General features: G+C 42.8%; 1 long non-coding RNA gene across 1 annotated transcript; it reads left to right on the top strand.

Moving 5' to 3' along the window:
• Positions 1–6,436: 6,436 nt before the first annotated feature.
• Positions 6,437–9,629, top strand: LOC122753244. Its single transcript, XR_006356262.1, has 3 exons — positions 6,437–6,498; positions 9,089–9,285; positions 9,411–9,629. It is a non-coding gene; the product is annotated as an uncharacterized LOC122753244 (long non-coding RNA).
• Positions 9,630–17,706: the final 8,077 nt, after the last annotated feature.

The following is a 17,706-nucleotide window of genomic DNA, read 5'->3' as shown; positions in this document are numbered from 1 at the left end:
GCAGTGGATAGAGTACCAGCCCTGGATTCAGGAGCACACGAATTCAAATCCGGCCTCAGACACTTAACACTTACTAGCTGTGTGACCTTGGGGAAGTCACTTAACCCCAATTGCCTCACTAAAAAAAAAAAAATATATATATATATATATATATATATACATACATATATATATATAATATGAATGAATGAATGAATAAATAAATGGAACTATTAAAAAAATACATGTCTTTGGGATATAAACCTAGCAGTGGTGTTGCTGGATCAAAGGATCAAAGGGTATGCACAATTTGATAGGTCTTTGGGCATAGTTCCATATTGCCCTCCAGATTGGTTGGAGCAGTTCACAACTCCACCAACAGTGGATTAGGGTCCCAGGAAAACAAGTATTTGTTAAGCACTTACTATGTGCTGGGCATTGTACTATAGGCATGTCTCTTTGAACTTCATCAGTTGAATTAAAAAAAAAAATTCATCAGTTAAATTAACAGAGGTAATAATAGTTGGGGAAGCTAGGTGGCGCAGTGGACAGAACAATGGGCCTGAAGTCAGGAAAAATCCTCTTCTGGAAATCAAATCTGTCCTGAGACATTTCCTAGCCATGTGACCCTAGGCAAGTCACTTCACCTTGTTTGCCTCAGTTTCCTTATTTGTAAAATGAGCTGGAGAAGGAAATGGCAAATTACTCCAGTATCTTTTCCAAGAAAATCCCAAATGAGGTAACAAAGAGATGGAAATAATGGAAAATAACCGAACAACAACAACAACAACAGTAACAGCAATAATAGTTGACTGTGACCTCTCAAGCCAGGTGCAAACCCTTGTTGACTTCTGCGATAGTTCATCATCAACTACTCCTGGCACAGGAAACTGTGGAGGCAGCATGTGCCAGGCAAATCTGACCACCTCTGCCACCCTGACCACCATCTCCCCTCAGGTCCTAATGGAGACAATCCAGGATGGAGAATCCTAGAGCTCTGGGAAAAGCATGGCTTCCAGCCCAGTGTCCTCTCAGCCATCATTCTGGGAGGCAACCTCTGGAAATGCAACCCCCTCCCCCTAAAAGAAAATTCTCACCACCAAAGTCCTTCCCACTGTCAAATGGTCCTACATCAGGAACTGATAACATTTTATCAGACTTTTTTTTTGGTGGGACAATGAGGTGTTAAGTGACTTACCCAAGGTCACACAGCTAGTAAGTGTCAAGTGTCTGAGGCTGGATTTGAACTCAGGTCCTCCTGACTCCAGGGCCGGTGCTTTATCCACTATGCCACCTAACTGCCCCAACTGATACCATTTTATCAGTGCCAATGACATTAAAGAAGAGGCATTGCCATCTGCTTTGCCTCTGAAGCCTAAGGAACATGGGACTTTTCCATTTGACTTACAGCAAAACTTTCTCTGTGTATTGTCTCCCCTGTCAGAGAGTGAACTTCTTGAAAGCAGGGATTACCTTACTTTTCTTTTTGCATCCCTGGAGTTTAGCACAGTGATTTACACAGTAAGTACTTAATAAATGTGTTATTTATACATTCAACTGTGTATGGAGCAGGTTCTTCCTCTTCCCTATCACCAGATAAAGGTTTATTCTGCTACATACTGGTTTTTCTTCTGTTTGGTCAAAAACTGTTCTCCTTTCCAAAGATCTGATAGGTACACTATTCCTTTCTCTCCTAATTTACCTATGGTATCACCTCTTATGTCTAAATCATGTATCCATTTTGACCTTATTTTAGTATAAGGTGTCAGATGTTGGTCTATGCCTAATTTCTGCCATACTATCTTCCAGTTTTCCCAGCAGTTTTTGTCAAATACTGAGTTCCTATCCCAGAAGCTGGAGTCTTTGGGTTTATCAAACACTACATTACTAGTGTCATTTACTACTGCATTTCCTGAGCCTAGCCTATTCCATTGATCTACCACTCTATTTTTTAGCCAGTACCAGATAGTTTTGATGACTGCCGCTTTATAGTAAAGCTCCAGGTTTGGTACCGCTAACCCACCTTCCTGTGAATTTTTTTTCATTATTTCCCTGGATATTCTTGATTTTTTGTTTTTCCAGATGAATTTTGTTATTATTTTTTCTAGCTGTATAAAATAATTTTTAGGTAATCTGATTGGTATGGCACTGAATAAGTAAATTAATTTAGGCAGTATTGTCATTTTTACTATATTAGCTCTGCCTATCCATGAGCAATTGATATCTTTCCAATTATTTAGATCTGATTTTATTTGTGTGAAGAGTGTTTGGTAGTTGTGTTCATAGAGTTCCTGGGTTTGTCTTGGCAAGTAGACTCCCAAGTATTTTATATTATCTACCGTTACTTTAAATGGAATTTCTCTATCTCTTGCTGCTGGACTTTGTTGGTCATGTATAGAAATGCTGATGATTTATGTGGATTTATTTTATATCCTGCTACTTTGCTAAAGTTGTTAATTGTTTCAAGTAATTTTTGACTTGATTCTCGAGGATTCCTTAAGTATACCATCATATCATCTGCAAAGAGTGATAGTTTTGTTTCCTCCTTGCCTATTCTAATTCCTTTAATTCCTTTCTCTTCTCTGATTGCTAAAGCTAACATTTCTAGGACAATATTAAATAATAGGGGTGATAATGGACATCCCTGTTTCACCCCTGATCTTATTGGGAAGGCCTCTAATTTATCTCCATTGCATATAATACTTGCTGACGGCTTTAGGTAGATACTGTTTATTATTCTAAGGAAAGCTCCCCCTATTCCTAAACTCTCTAGTGTTTTTATTAGGAATGGGTGCTGTATTTTGTCAAAAGCTTTCTCTGCATCTATTGAGATAATCATATGATTTTGGTTGGTTTTCTTATTGATGTGGTTGATTATGTTAATAGTTTTCCTAATGTTGAACCAGCCCTGCATTCCTGGTATAAATCCCACCTGGTCATAGTGTATTATCCTGGTGATCACTTGCTGTAATCTCCTTGCTAATATCTTATTTAAGATTTTAGCATCAATATTCATTAGGGAAATTGGTCTATAATTTTCTTTCTCCGTTTTTGCTTTGCCTGGTTTTGGTATCACCACCATATTTGTGTCATAAAACGAATTTGGTAGAACTCCTTCTTCACCTATTTTTCCAAATAATTTGTATAATATTGGAATTAATTGTTCTTTAAATGTTTGGTAAAATTCACCCGTAAACCCATCTGGCCCTGGGGATTTTTTCTTAGGGAGTTCATTAATAGCTTGTTCAATTTCTTTTTCTAATATGGGTTTATTTAAGGATTTTATTTCCTCTTCAGTTAACCTGGGCAGTTTGTATTTTTGTAAATATTCATCCATTTCATTTAGATTGTCAAATTTATTGGCATACAGTTGGGCAAAATATTTCCTAATTATTGCTTTAATTTCCACTTCATTGGTGGTAACATCACCCTTTTCATTTTTGATACTGGTAATTTGGTTTTCTTCTTTCTTTTTTTTAATCAAATTAACCAATATTTTATCTATTTTATTGGTTTTTTCATAAAACCAGTTCTTAGTTTTATTGATTAATTCTATAGTTTTTTTGCTTTCAATCTTATTAATTTCTCCTTTAATTTTCAGGATCTCTAATTTAGTGTCTAATTGGGGATTTCTAATTTGTTCTTTTTCTAGCTTTTTAAGTTGCATGCCCAATTCATTAATCTCCTCTTTCTCTTTCTTATTCATGTAAGCATTTAGAGCTATAAATTTTCCCCTAAGCACTGCTTTGGCTGCATCCCATAGATTTTGGTATGTTGTCTCATTATTGTCATTCTCTTGGATAAAGTTATTGATTGCTTCTATGATTTCTTGTTTGGCCCATTCATTCTTTAGAATGAAATTATTTAGTTTCCAATTGATTTTCATTATACTTTTCCCTGGCTCTTTCTTACATGTAATTTTTATTGCATCATGATCTGAAAAGGATGCATTTATTATTTCTGCCTTTCTACATTTGACTATGATGTTTTTGTGCCCTAATACATGGTCAATTTTTGAAAATGTGCCATGTACTTCTGAGAAAAAGGTATATTCCTTTCTATCCCCATTCAATTTTCTCCAGACATCTATCATGTCTAACTTTTCTAGTAGTAATCTATTCACCTCTTTCACTTCTTTCTTATTTATTTTTTGGCTAGATTTATCTAATTCTGAGAGGGGGAGATTCAGATCCCCCACTAGTATAGTATTACTGTCTAATTCCTCTTGTAACTCATTTAACTTCTCCTCTAAGAACTTGGATGCTATACCACTTGGCGCATACATATTTAATATTGATATTACTTCATTATCTATAGTACCTTTAAGTAAGATGTAATTTCCTTCCTTATCTCTTTTAATGAGATCTATTTTTGCCTGCACTTTGTCTGAGATAAGGATTGCTACCCCTGCCTTTTTTACTTTAGCTGAGGCATAATATATTCTGCTCCAGCCTTTTACCTTTACTCTGTGTGTATCTCTCTGCTTCAAATGTGTTTCTTGTAAACGGCATATTGTAGGGTTCTGGTTTTTAATCCACTCTGCAATTCGCTTCCGTTTTATAGCAGAGTTCATCCCATTCACATTCACAGTTATTATTACTGACTGTCTATTCCCCTCCATTCTATTTACCCCCTTTGTACTTTTCCCCCCTTCTTTCACCCTATTCCTCCTCACCATTTTACTTCTTACCCCTGCCTCCCCCGATCTGCCCTCCCTTTTTATCACCCCCCTCTCTTTTCTTTACCCTTTTCTCCCTTGCTTTTGTCCTCCCTTCTATCAGTCCCCCCCTTTCCCTTCCCCTTTTGTTTCCCTAAAGAATGAGTTAAGTTTCTTTATCCCAATGAATGTATGTTATTCCCTCTTTGAGTCAAATCTACTGAGAATAGGGTTGAAACAATGTTCCCCTCTCCTTTCTTTCCCTCTATTGTAATAGGTTTTTTTCCACCTCTTCATATGATATAATTCATCCCATTCCACCTCCCCTTTCCTCTCCTCCCCAGAGACTCCCTTTTTAACCCCTTAATTCTTTTGTATCATCACATCAAAGACAATTTATATTTATACCCTCTATATAAAGTCCTTCTCTCTGCCCAAATACATTTACAATTCTTAAGAGTTATGAGTATTATCTTCCTGTGTAGGGATATAAACAGTTTAACCTAATAGGGTAACTTTTTTTTTTCCCCTCTGTTTACCTTTTTAAACTTCTCTTGAGTCTTGTATGTTGAGATCAAATTTTCTATTCAGTTCTGGTCTTTTCACCAGGAAAGATTGAAAGTCCCCAATGTCATTAAATGTCCATCTTTTCCCCTGAAAGAAAATGCACATTTTTGCTGGGTAATAGATTCTCGGCTGCAATCCAAGCTCCTTTGCCTTCCGGAATATCATATTCCAAGCCTTGCGGTCCTTTAATGTTGAAGCTGCCAGGTCCTGAGCAATCTTGACTGTGGCTCCATGATATTTAAATTGCTTCTTTCTGGCTGCTTGGAGTATTTTCTCCTTCACCTGATAATTCTGGAATTTGGCTACAATATTCCTTGGAGTTTTCCTTTTGGGGTCTCTTTCAGGGGGTGATCAGTGGATTCTTTCAATGATGATTTTATCCTCTGATTCTATGATATCAGGGCAGTTCTCCTTAATAATTTCCTGGAATATGGTGTCTAGATTCTTTTTCTGGTCATGGCTTTCAGGCAGTCCAATGATTCTCAAATTGTCTCTCCTCGATCTGTTTTCCAGATCAGTTGTCTTTCCAATGAGGTATTTCACATTTTCTTCTATTTTTTCATTTTTTTTTATTCTGCTTGACTGATTCTTGGTGTCTCATGGATTCCTTATCTTCCAACTGTCCCACTTTAATTTTTAAGGCATTATTTTCTTCAGTGAGATTATGCACCTTTTTTTCCATTTGGCTAAGTGAATTTTTTAAGGTATTGTTTTCTTCAGTGAGATTATGCAGTTTTTTTTCCATTTGGCCAAATGAATTTTTTAAGGCTTTGTTTTCTTCAGCTTCCTTTTCCAAGCTGCTGATTCTTTTTTCATAGTTTTGCTTTCATTTCTCTCCCCATTTTTTCTTCTACCTCTTGCAATTGATTTTTAAAATCCTTTTTGAGCTCTTCCAGGAAGGCTTTTTGTTCTTGTGACCAATTCACCTTCCCTTGTGAGGCTTCAGATGTAGACAATTTGAGGCTATTGTCCTCATCTGAGTTTGTGTTGGCTTCTTCCCTATTGATACAGAAGCTCTCAATGGAGAGGGCTCTTTTTTGCTTCTTACTCATTATTGCAGCTTATTTATTTATTCTTTAAGTTGAGGTCTGCTCTGGGGGCACCAGGGTCCCTGTTTTGGGCTTCTTGTGCAGGGGTATAGGTGCTGTGTGACCGGGCTTTTACTCTGAGGCCTTTATGGTGTGTGGAGATCCCCCGCCCTGTACTTCCTGTCTGATTGCGCTCAGGCCAGCCAGGCACCAGACCTGGGCGTCTGATCTCGCCTGACCCGTTTGTCTCCCTCCCGGCCGGTGCAGGTAGGTTTTTCCACTGTCCTTGGCCACCAGATTTTTGAACCAGGTTCCGGTAGCCTCAGTTGTCCGGCTGTGGCCCGCAGCTCCTGCTGACTTGCCCCGACCCCCTCGGCGCTGGGTTGCTGCCCTGCGCTGGGCCTCCCTTTTGCCCGAGTCAGACCGACCTTTTCCTGAAGTCTTCTAAATTATCTCTGGTTGGAGGACTGTGTCTCTCTGTCTCTTTGCAGGTTCTGTAGTTTCAGAATCCGTCCAGAGGCTTGATTTAATGTTCGTTTTGAGGGAACAGAAGGAGAGCTCAGGCAGCTTGCTGCTTCCTCTCCGCCATCTTGGCTCCGCCCTGGTTTTTCTTCTGAAAGAAAGAAGGAGGGAGAGAAAAAGAGAATGAGAGAGGGGGAGAAAGGGGGGGAGAGAGAGAATAAGAGAGAGGGAGGGAGGGAGGGAGAGGAAGAATGAATGAGAGAGAAGGCAGGAAGAAGGCAGGAGAGAAAGAGGAAGGAGGAGAGAGTGACAGGGGGAGGGGGAAGAGTAAAAGATGTCTTTCAGGGGCAGTTAGGTAGCACAGTGGATAAAGCACCTGCCCTGGATTCAGGAGAACCTGAGTTCAAGTCTGACCTCAGACACTTGACACTCACTAGCTATGTGACCCTGGGCAAGTCACTTAACTCTCATTGCCCTGCCAAAAAAAAAGTGAAAAAGAAATGTCCTTCAGATATCACCAAACAAAAGTCCATGTCCAGTAATCTTATCAGATTGATGGACTCCTCAAATTCAACAGGAACATAGAATTAAAATTAGTCCAAGTCCTTCTTTTTACAAATGAGGAAGCTGAGGCTCAGAAGGTTGTGAATGACCCATGGCTATACAAGTAGTACAAAGCAGAGTCAGTTTGTTTTTGTTTTTGTTTTTGAGGGGCAATGGGGGTTAAGTGACTTGCCCAGGGTCACACAGCTAGTAAGTGTCAAGTGTCTGAGGCCGGATTTGAACTCAGGTACTCCTGAATCCAGGGCCGGTGCTTTATCCACTGCACCACCTAGCTGCCCCAGCAGAGTCAGTTTGAATCACAAAATCCAGCCCTCTTTCTACTGTGCCACAGGGACTGACTGCCCTTATCACCTTTCTCTTACTTTTTTTTTTTTTTTTGGTGAGGCAATTGGGGTTAAGTGACTTGCCCAGGGTCATACCGCTAGTAAGTGTCAAGTGTCTGAGGCTGAATTTGAACTCAGGTCCTCCTGAATCTAGGGCTGGTGCCACCTAGCTGCCCCCCAAGTGCTTTTGAAATCTTAGCTGTTATTACTCTTCCACAGTTTGCAAGTTGTTATTCAGTCAGCATCCAACTCTTTTTTTTTTTTTTTTTTTTGTGGGGCAATGAGGGTTAAGTGACTTGCTCAGGATCACATAGCTAGTAAGTATCAAGTGTCTGAGGCTGAATTTGAACTCAGGTCCTCCTGAATCTAGGGCTGGTGCTTTATCCACTGCCCCACCTAGTTGCCCCTAGTATCCAACTCTTTATGACTGCATTCTTAGCAAAGATACCAGAGTTGTTTGCCATTTTCTTCTGCAGCTCATTTTACAGATAAGGAAACTGAGGCAAACAGGGTGAAGTGACTTGCCCGGGATCACACAGCTAATAAATATCTGAAGCCAGATTTGAACTTAAGAAGAATCTCCCTGACTCCAGACCTGGCTCTCTATCCCTAGCTGCTCTTACAATTTGCAAAGTGCTTGACAAATATTTCATTTTATTCTCACAACAATCTTGGAAGATAGATGCTATTATCATAATAATGTGGAAACTGAAGCTGGAAAAACTTAAGTGATTTGTTCAGGGTCACACCATTGACAAGAATCCGAGGCCAGATTTGAACTTTCTGACAGGAGGTCTAGTGCTAGCTGGCTCTGATATTCTATGATCTTATAGGCTAGTCCAGGAGCATAACTCTGGGGTCCATGAAGTTGTTTGTATTGTAATATTTTTGATAGCTATGTTTCAATATAATAGGTTTCCCTTGTATTCCTATGTATTTTATTTCATGCATTGAAAAAAATTCTTCCGAGAAGGGGTCTATAAGTTTCACCAGATTTCCAGAGGGGTCCATGATACAAAAAAGGCTAAGAAACCTCTGGGCTAGATACTAGTTACCTTTAAATATTAGAAGGGCTCTCAAGTAGGACAGGGTTCTCATTGGTCAAGTCAGAAGGGGAGGAGAAGGTAAGTCTTTACGTGGCTTGGGTTGAAGGAAAGGCAATACAAGTCAACCAGTCTGCTTAGAGCATCCCTTCTTGTTTCTTGTTTGGGGTAAGAGGGGATTTCAGGATGAATGGTGAGCTTCGTGGTGGATGATTCTGTGTGTGTGTGTGTGTGTGTGTGTGTGTGAGAGAGAGAGAGAGAGAGAGACAGAGAGAGACAGAGACAGAGGCACAGAGAGAGACAGAGACAGAGAGGGAGGGAGAGAAAAAGACAGAGAGAAAGGGAGGGAGACAGAGAGAGACAGAGAGAAAGATAGAGGGAGTGAGAAAGACAGACAGACAGACAGACAGACAGACAGACAGAGGAGATGAGGTTGGTTCTCTACTCCAAATCTACTCTTTCCAGATGACTACCCCTGATCCCTGGCTCTGCTGGACTTTCTTTCTCCTCCTGGCCTGCCTTCAGGTCCAGCTGGGGTCAGCTGGCTTTAATGAAGACAGACCTGTCAGACCCAAGTGGCCAGGCAATAAAGCCCCCAGTGCGGCTCTCAAGGAGTACTGGAAGGAAATGAGGCGCTATTTGGATTACCAAAAGAAACTAGGGTGAGTTTGCGTGTCTGGGTGTCTCTGTATATATCCCTGTTTGTTTCTGGGTTTCTTTGGAACCACCAGTCCCTAACTCGTGCCTCCCCTTCCTCTTCCTCTCTCTACCCATCTTAAAAGTACAGAAAGAACAGGCCAAACAGATCAGTGATGGAGCACTCCAAGGAGCTGGCCTCATCTCTCTTCCCCAATTTATGGATTCCAGAAAGACCTCACCCCAGCAAACCCCTGACGTCCATTCTTTCCTCTGATAAGAAGTTCAATCACAGAGGCAAGTGGCCGTCTGAGTTTCATGAATGGCACTAGACACGGCCGTCTGCCGCTCTCCCCATGCCGGCACAACTTCCCTCTGGCCAGAGAGGATGGGAACGGCCAGATTCTTTGTCCGGCACCTGAGACAATAAAATGGAATCTCTGGTAGAGTTGTTGGGTTTCTCAGTGGGCTGCTGGCCTCAGGTGCTGGTTGGAGGGGAAGGAACCTGTTTCCCTAGGGGGAGAGAGTCACAGGGACTAGGGGAGCCTGGGGAAGGAAGCTGAGAGGTTGATCTTTACCCTCTGACCCTTTACAGAGTTCAATGTAAGGGAAGGAGCACTGGTTTGGGAATTAGAATTCTTGGATTCTGGTTCCCTTGCTGACACTGAGGAGATTGTATCTTAATACAACCTCTGGGGCACCTGCTGGCTCTGATGCTCTATGACAATTCCTGAATCAAGGTGTGGGTTGGGGCGGGGTATGGGGGAGGGGACTCCAGGGAGGTCAAGATTAATTAGGGATGTGGGGGAGGGGGCCCTAGGAGAATACTAGTGTCAGCCATGGGGTCTGGGCCTGGAGAATATCTGTCCAGAGTGGCTCATATGGGCTTGAGAGAGTGCTTCAAGCAGAGCTAGTGTTCTTGGGTACAGGGTAGGTATAGGAAGGAGATGTCCTTCTATCACCCTACTGACATTATGTTAATATCTCAGATATCCTCAGAGTTCTAGTCCCTGCCCCTCAACCAGACTCCCTCCCACCCAGCAGCTTGTGGGATCCTCTGGCATCCCCTCTCCCCTTCTTCTGTCCCCTAAACTCAAGGTCATCCTCATCCTTACTTGGGACTGTTGGTGGATATTGCAGAAGATGCGAATTTCAGCTTGCTCTAAGGATGATGGGCTCCCCGGCCAGCAGAGCTAACCATAGCTACCTAATCATGTCCCAAAGCTGCCTCAGGTGCCAGGCTACCTATTCCTTATCCTCCCCTTCTCCACCCCAGGCTTTAGGCAAAGCCTGAATGCTCGCTATAGAAGGGGGTGGTATCTTATTCATCTTTTTTTTTTTTTTTTTTTGGTGAGGCAATTGGGGTTAAATGACTTGCCCAGGGTCACACAGCTAGTAAGTGTCAAGTGTGTGAGGCTGGATTTGAACTCAGCTCCTTCTGAATCCAGGGCCAGTGCTCTATCCACTGCGCCACCTAGCTGCTCCCTTATTCATCTTAATGTTAGCAGCCCCTTCTAACTTATAGAATTACAGTCATAGGATCTGAGAGCTGGAAGAGACTCCAGAGGTTCCCCAGTCCAATCCTCACTGGATCCTACAACTTTCCTGAAGGTGAGTGTTTTAAAATCGGTGTGTGCCACTGTGATTCCCATACTGACCCTGGCTTTAACTTCTTCACCCTGTGTGTGCTTGGGGGCAGGGATAGGGGAGAGGGCCAGGTGCTAGCTTCCCTCAGAGCACATTCTTTCTGGGCACTTACCCCTCTGAGTCTAGACAGTTTGTGGGGGTGCCCTTGTTGGTCCATACTACCCACCCCTATCACTGGAGTGGGAGCTGGTAACCACACAGGGCAGTTACGAATTGGCTGAGACTGTCCTAGGATCGTCACTTAGGGGACAGGGTGTGGTATCAAGAATGCTGGATTGGGGATCAGGAGACTTGGGTTTGAACTGAATCCTAGCTTTGTCTCTTACTACTCGGATGGAACCTAGGGAAGAGTTTATAAAATGAGGGGGTTGGACAAGATGACCCTTAGGGTCCCTTCTGGCTCTAAATGGATGATACACTTAGTTGTGTGACCCTGGGCAAGTCACTTACCTCTCAGCTTCAATTCCCTCATTTGTTAAATGGTGACAATGATGGTACCTACCTCACATGGTACTCTATGTAAAGCACTTTGAAACCTTCGCTTTAAAGCTATATAAATGCTAACTAGCATCTGTGATTCTATGACCAAGCAGTTATTGGGAAGGGGAGAGGGACAAGGGCTGTTTCAAGCAGGTAGAACATGAGAGGTGTTGGGGAGGTGGTAGGGTCTTCCAGCCTGGGATTGGGAGAGGGTAAGATAGTCCTGATTGGATATGTTAACTTCTCTTTCCAGACTCCCCATCACCAGCCTAACCCTAGAACCCTCTGGGTCCTGAATCACCTCCATTTCTCCCTTCCCCTGTTATTATTCTTGAAAGCAGAGTGGTTTAGGGGTTCTTCTTCCATGTAGGTGTGTGTGCAGATGTGGGTGGATCTATTGAAATGGGCCTGTGTCAGGTCCTGAGACAAATTACAGGAATGTTCCCTGGATGGACATTTCTTAGGTCTGTCCTTGGCACCAGCAGCAAGTCTGCAGCCCTAGTAAGGGGGCAGTGGGGTTAGGGGAGTGTGGGAGGATTGGAGAGGGATCATTTCTGGCTCTGTGAGTACTGTGCATGTCCTAAGGAGCCAGAAAAAGGTGGGAAACTGAGGTCCCCCTCCCCAATACCCTTGGCGTTATTCTGGGTGGAATGGGTAGATGAGAACAATTTGTTCCCATGACCATTGAAGGCAGCCAAAGTAGGCACAGCAGAACACTTAGAGCTTGGTCAGACATCAAAGACACCAACGTTATCCAATGCATCCTGGGCCAATGCCAGTTGTCCTGGCTTTTGTCCTTCCACCAGACTAGATGACTCTGGAAGAGAGAGTGAGGCTGATGACTTAGCACAGCTCTGCCTCACTTAAATGCAATTCATGCCCAGCTCATGACATCACCTGTGTTATCATTGGTCCTCTTTGAAAATGAAGGGGGGGGCAGCTAGGCAGCACAGTGGATAGAGCACCAGCCCCGGAGTCAGGAGTACCTGAGTTCAAATCCGGCCTCAGACACTTAACACTTACTAGCTGTGTGACCCTGGGCAAGTCACTTAACCCCAATTGCCTCACTTAAAAAAAAAAGCCAGTCTGAAAATGAAGGGGGAGGGGGGAGAAAGAAAAAAAGAAAATGAAGGATGAACAACAAGAACACCTGGTATAGGAGATGGGAAAGAGATACTGATACCTCTCCTAGGAAGAAACTAAGGCCCGGAGCATGTCTAATTCCAGCAGCAGTCTATGCACTGCCAAGAAGAGTAAGAGGAATTTTAGCTCTGAGGATTCAGGTGTCTGCCTCCTAGGCTTTCCTTCCTGGCCTGGATTAACCTAGGGTTTATCTTTATGGAAGGCCGGGAGATGTGGTGGGGTTGGGAATGACTCTGGTAGGCAGATCAATGGGTCTATCTTGACTGATATATTCCACCTCTACCTGTCCTTCCTCCCTTCCCCTCCCACTCACACCAAGGTAGCTGTGAGCAATAGGGACAGAGAGAACCCTCTGTCCACCCCAAGGTGTCTCTTGCTGGGATGAAGGGCTTCTCCCTACTCCCAGATCTCCCTCTGTACGTTTCTGCAGGGGTGCAGGAAGGGTGGTGGTGGTGTTATTGCTTGTGTTTTTTTGTTAATTACTTCATTAATTCTCTGTGGATGAGTGATTCTGGGATGTTTTCTGTCTTCCTGGAGAGACTAAATGACCCTAGAGCTTGAGAGCAGTAAGATCAAAGAAAAACCATGTCTGGGACATTGAGATAAAGAGAAAAGAATTTTAGTTCAGAAGAGGAAGGGTTTGGCCTTGCAAAAGCAGCAATTTGGGAAAATCTCAACTTGTACAGAGAATGAAAGAAGGACAAAGAAATATAACCCATGCTCAAGCACCTCAAACTCTGGGGCTACACCCTAGATCATTATCTCTGGTTCATATTACCTCCTAATTCAGATTGTCATGGGAAAATCTCAGCCTATAGCTCCAATATAGCACATGTCTAGATCTCTACAGATGTGAGTAAAAGGAACTTCTGTTCCTGTATAAGCACTCAAGGTTAACAAGGTACATATCCAGTATAGGGAAGTCTTTATTGTAACACACAAAAAAATGCAAAAAACACCTATATCTGTATCTATATCTATATCTATGTCTATACCTATACCTATACCTATACCTATACCTATACCTATAACTATAACTATATCTATATATGAAAGACTCAGAATAGCCCCCCCAAAATGCAATTCTCTCTCTTCTCCAGCGAGGTCTGCCTTTCTACAGGGTCCTAAGGACCTTTGACTCATATCACCACTCTGTGGTTTAGACTCATTCCTCTTTCAAGACAGTGTGGTAGTGCCATGGACAGAGTGTGGTACTTGGAGGCCTGAGTTCAGATCCCATATCAAACACTTTTATTATCTCTGTGACTCTAGGAAAGTCACTCACTTCTCAAAATCTCAGTTTCTCCAGAATCAAATGAAATAATATTTGTAAAGCACTTAGCCAAGTGCTGGGCATACATTGCTTAATAAATGCATGTTCTGGGGGCAGCTAGGTGGCACAGTGGATAGAGCACCGGCCCTGGACTCAGGAGTACCTGAGTTCAAATCCAGCCTCAGACACTTAACACTTACTAGCTGTGTGACCCTAGGCAAGTCACTTAACCCCAATTGCCTCACTAAAAAAAAAAATGCATGTTCCCTTCCTTTCCTCCCTCTATAAGAGGAAAATGAACTTGGGATTGCTTAGGGAGTTCTGGTAAATCCTAGTTTCCAACCTGGAACCTCCCGTGTTATGCTGCCATGTGAAGGGCTTGGCTTCCCCTTGAAAGGGAAACTTGGGGTTGCTAGAGAAGTAACCTTCTTCCTGTTGTACATAATTCACTATAATCCAAGGGCCTGACACTGGTGGATCTCTAAATCTTTGAACTTGTGGTTGCTGGATTGGGAACCACTTGAGATTCTTGCTGAAGCTGGGCCTTGGGAAATCTCCACACTTCCAGACCCCTTGGCCCACATGGTCTCCTTCTCCTCCACTGCCATCTCAGGCTGGGAGGTTATCGCTGCCTCTTTAACTCTAGGGTCAAGAACTTGGGGTCTAAGAATTCTCCTCTTTGGCCATGTGAGAACCCATGTAATTTAACTCCCATGTGCCCCTGTTCCAAGTGACTCTTGGCCCATACATGCTTGTCTCTTCACTCTGATGGGTTGTGGTCAATTGTACAAAAAAGGGATTAAAAAAAAAAGTCCCACAGGGGAAAAGATGAAATCAATGATTAAAGATTCTTTTTTATAGACCAACCCAGAGGGGCAGCTCTTTCCACAATCAGCTCCACAGGAATCTGAGCCAAGGAATTCAATCATAATAAGTGACATGCCCCTCCTCCAGGGCATGCCCATACTCTCCAAAAGAAGGTCCCAAACCTAGGCTTACTACCCAAGTTCATCAAGCCAATCCAGACCAAGGCCCTACTCCTCAGGCATCCTGAGGAACCTTGGACCTTGGAGGCAGGATACAGGTATGCAGACAGAGAAGGAACCAGTAAGAGTGCCAAAGCTGGGCCCCAGTGAGCTCTGCTTCTTGTCTCTGTATTTTGGATCACCTTATTTATATATCATCTAATCTTGCTATAGGATCCCTGCTCTGGGAACAGCATGGACTTGAAATTCCACCAGAGCTGCTCTAGTGTCTTTGTTGAACTTTGTGCCTCTTGATGGGTTCAGACAAGTGAGAAAACCCTGCTTCCCTGAACCCCCTCAAAACAGACAAATGTACCTAAAAAAAGAAAAACAAAGCAACAACAAAAAAGAGAAAGGGGTAGGAAAGAAACTTTTAGAGGAAAACTAATTTCAAAAATGGAAAAAAAGGAATGAAAAAAGAGATCCCAGTGTAATGAATAAATATGGATGAATGAAAGTGAGGAGAAAGCCCTAACTTAGAAAGAATAAGACTGCAATAATAAGAATTACATTCTCTATAAGAGAGAACAGACATTCCACAACAACCTGCAGCATGATTTGGAATCTCGCTGTCTCTATGCTGATGATTCCTACTTGTATTAGTGAAGTCCTAGCCTCTCTTCTGACCTCTGATCTCCCAGCCCCACCTGCCTATTGGACATCTCCATCTGCATATCTTTTAGATAGCTTAAACTCTACATGTTCAAAGCTGAATTCATGATCTTTCCCTCATTCCCTCCCCTCTTCCCAAATTTCCTATTACTATCAAGGGTACTACCATCCTCTCAGACAACCAGGCTTATAATCTAGGTGTCATCTCTGATTCCTAACTCTCTCATCTTCCCATATCCAATCTGTTGACAAGTCCTGTCAATTCTGTTGTTCAATCGTTTCTGGCTCTTGGTGACCCTATTAGGGGTTTTCTTGGCAAAGGCTGCTGGGGTGGTTTGCCATTTTCTTCTCCAGCTTATTTTACAAAGGAGGAAACTGAGACAAACAGAATTAAGTGACTTGCCCAGGGTCACACAGCTAGTAAATATCTGAGGTTAGATTTGAACTCAGGTCTTCCTGATTCTAGGCCTGGCACTCTACTGTGCCACCTAGCTGCTCTCTCGTCAATTCTACCTTTGCAATATCTCTCGTATACTTCCCTTTCCCCCTCTCTGACACTACCACTACCTTGGTGCAGGCCCTATTTCAAGCTTGGAATATTGCAATAGCCAACTGATCTGTCTCTTTCTACCTCATTTCTCCCTACTCCATTCCATCCTCCACCAGGCTGTCAACTGATCTTCCTAAGGTGGAGGTCTTTCCATATCACTCTCTCATACACACACACACCCCTGGAAAAAAACTCCAGTAACTCCCTATCTCCTCTAGGATCAACTATTAGATCCTCTGTTGAGCTGTTGAAATCTTTCATAGCCTGCCTCAACCTAGCTTTCCAGTCTTCTTATCCCTTTCTCCCCCCTACCCCACATGCTCTGTGATCCAGTGACACTGGCCTCTTGGCTCCATCTCCTGACTGAGCTTTTCACTGGCTGTCCTCCATGACTGAAATGTTTTCCCTTTTCAACAAGCCCTCCTGGTTTCCTTGGCTTCCTTCAAGTCCCAGTTAAAATCCTACCTTTTATAAAAAGACCTTTCCCTGATGCCTGTAATGCTTCCCTCAGTTGATTATTTTCTTTTTCTTTCTTTCTTTTTTTGGTGAGGCAATTGGGGTTAAGTGACTTGCCCAGGGTCATACAGCTAGTAGGTATTAAGTGTCTGAGGCTGGATTTGAACTCAGGTCCTCCTGAATCCAGGGCCGGTGCTCTATCCACTGCTCCACCTAGCTACCCCCAGTTGATTATTTTCAATTTAGCTTGTCCATATCTTTTTTTTTTTTTTTGAACACCTAGTTGTTTGTGTGTTGTCTCCCCATTGGACTGTGAGATCCTTGAGAGCAGGTACTATTTGCCTCTCTTTGTATCTGTGTAGCCTGCCATATAGTAGGTAGGTGCTTACTAAATGCTTATAGACTGACACTTAGGGATGTATGGGGGCAGCTAGGTGGTGATGCAGTAGATAGAGTGCAGGACCTGAAGTCAGGAAGATTCATCTTCATGACTTCAAATCTGACTTCAGACATTTACTAGCTGTGTGACCCTGGGCAAGTCACTTTACCCTGTGTACTTCAGTTCCTCATCTATAAAATGAGCTAGAGAAGGAAATAGCAAACCACTCCAGCATCTTTGCCAAGAAAATCCCAAAGAGGGTCATGAAGAGTCAGACATGACTGAAAATGACTGACCTTTATATATATATGTATATAGGTATATAAGGAAGGTCTGACATTTATAAGATTAGGGAAAAAAATCACTGAAGAAACGTTATTTCAGAAGACACACTATGTCTCTCTCTTTTTTTTGGGAGGGGGGCAAGGTAATGAGGGTTAAATGACTTGCCCAAAGTCACACAGCTAGTAAGTGTCAAGTGTCTGAGATCGGATTTTGAACTCAGGTCCTCCTGAATCCAGGGCCGGTATTTTATCCACTGTGACACCTAGCTGCCCTTTTTCTGGATTATTTTGTAGGAGGAAATTGTCCTTCAGGAATTCAAGGATGCATCCATTGATCATCTCTATAAAGGAAAGGGGAATACCTTGTTCTGTGGCAATCATAGGGGTGTCTCTCTTTTAGTCATTGTCAGCAAGATTCTTGCCAGGGTTCACCTGATCTTTCTTTCTTTCTTTCTTTTTTTTTCTGTGTGAGGCGATTGGGGTTAAGTGACTTGCCTAGGGTCACACAGCTAGTAAGTGCAAAATGTCTGAGGTTGGATTTGAACTCAGGTCCTCCTGAATCCAGGGCTGGTACTTTATCCACTGTGACACCTAGCTG

The sequence above is a fragment of the Dromiciops gliroides genome, chromosome 4 (genome assembly GCF_019393635.1).
Source record: "Dromiciops gliroides isolate mDroGli1 chromosome 4, mDroGli1.pri, whole genome shotgun sequence".
Classification (NCBI taxonomy): Eukaryota; Metazoa; Chordata; class Mammalia; order Microbiotheria; family Microbiotheriidae; genus Dromiciops; species Dromiciops gliroides.
The sequence above is the reverse complement of the archived record's forward strand: the minus strand, read 5'-3'. Positions and strand labels throughout refer to the sequence as shown.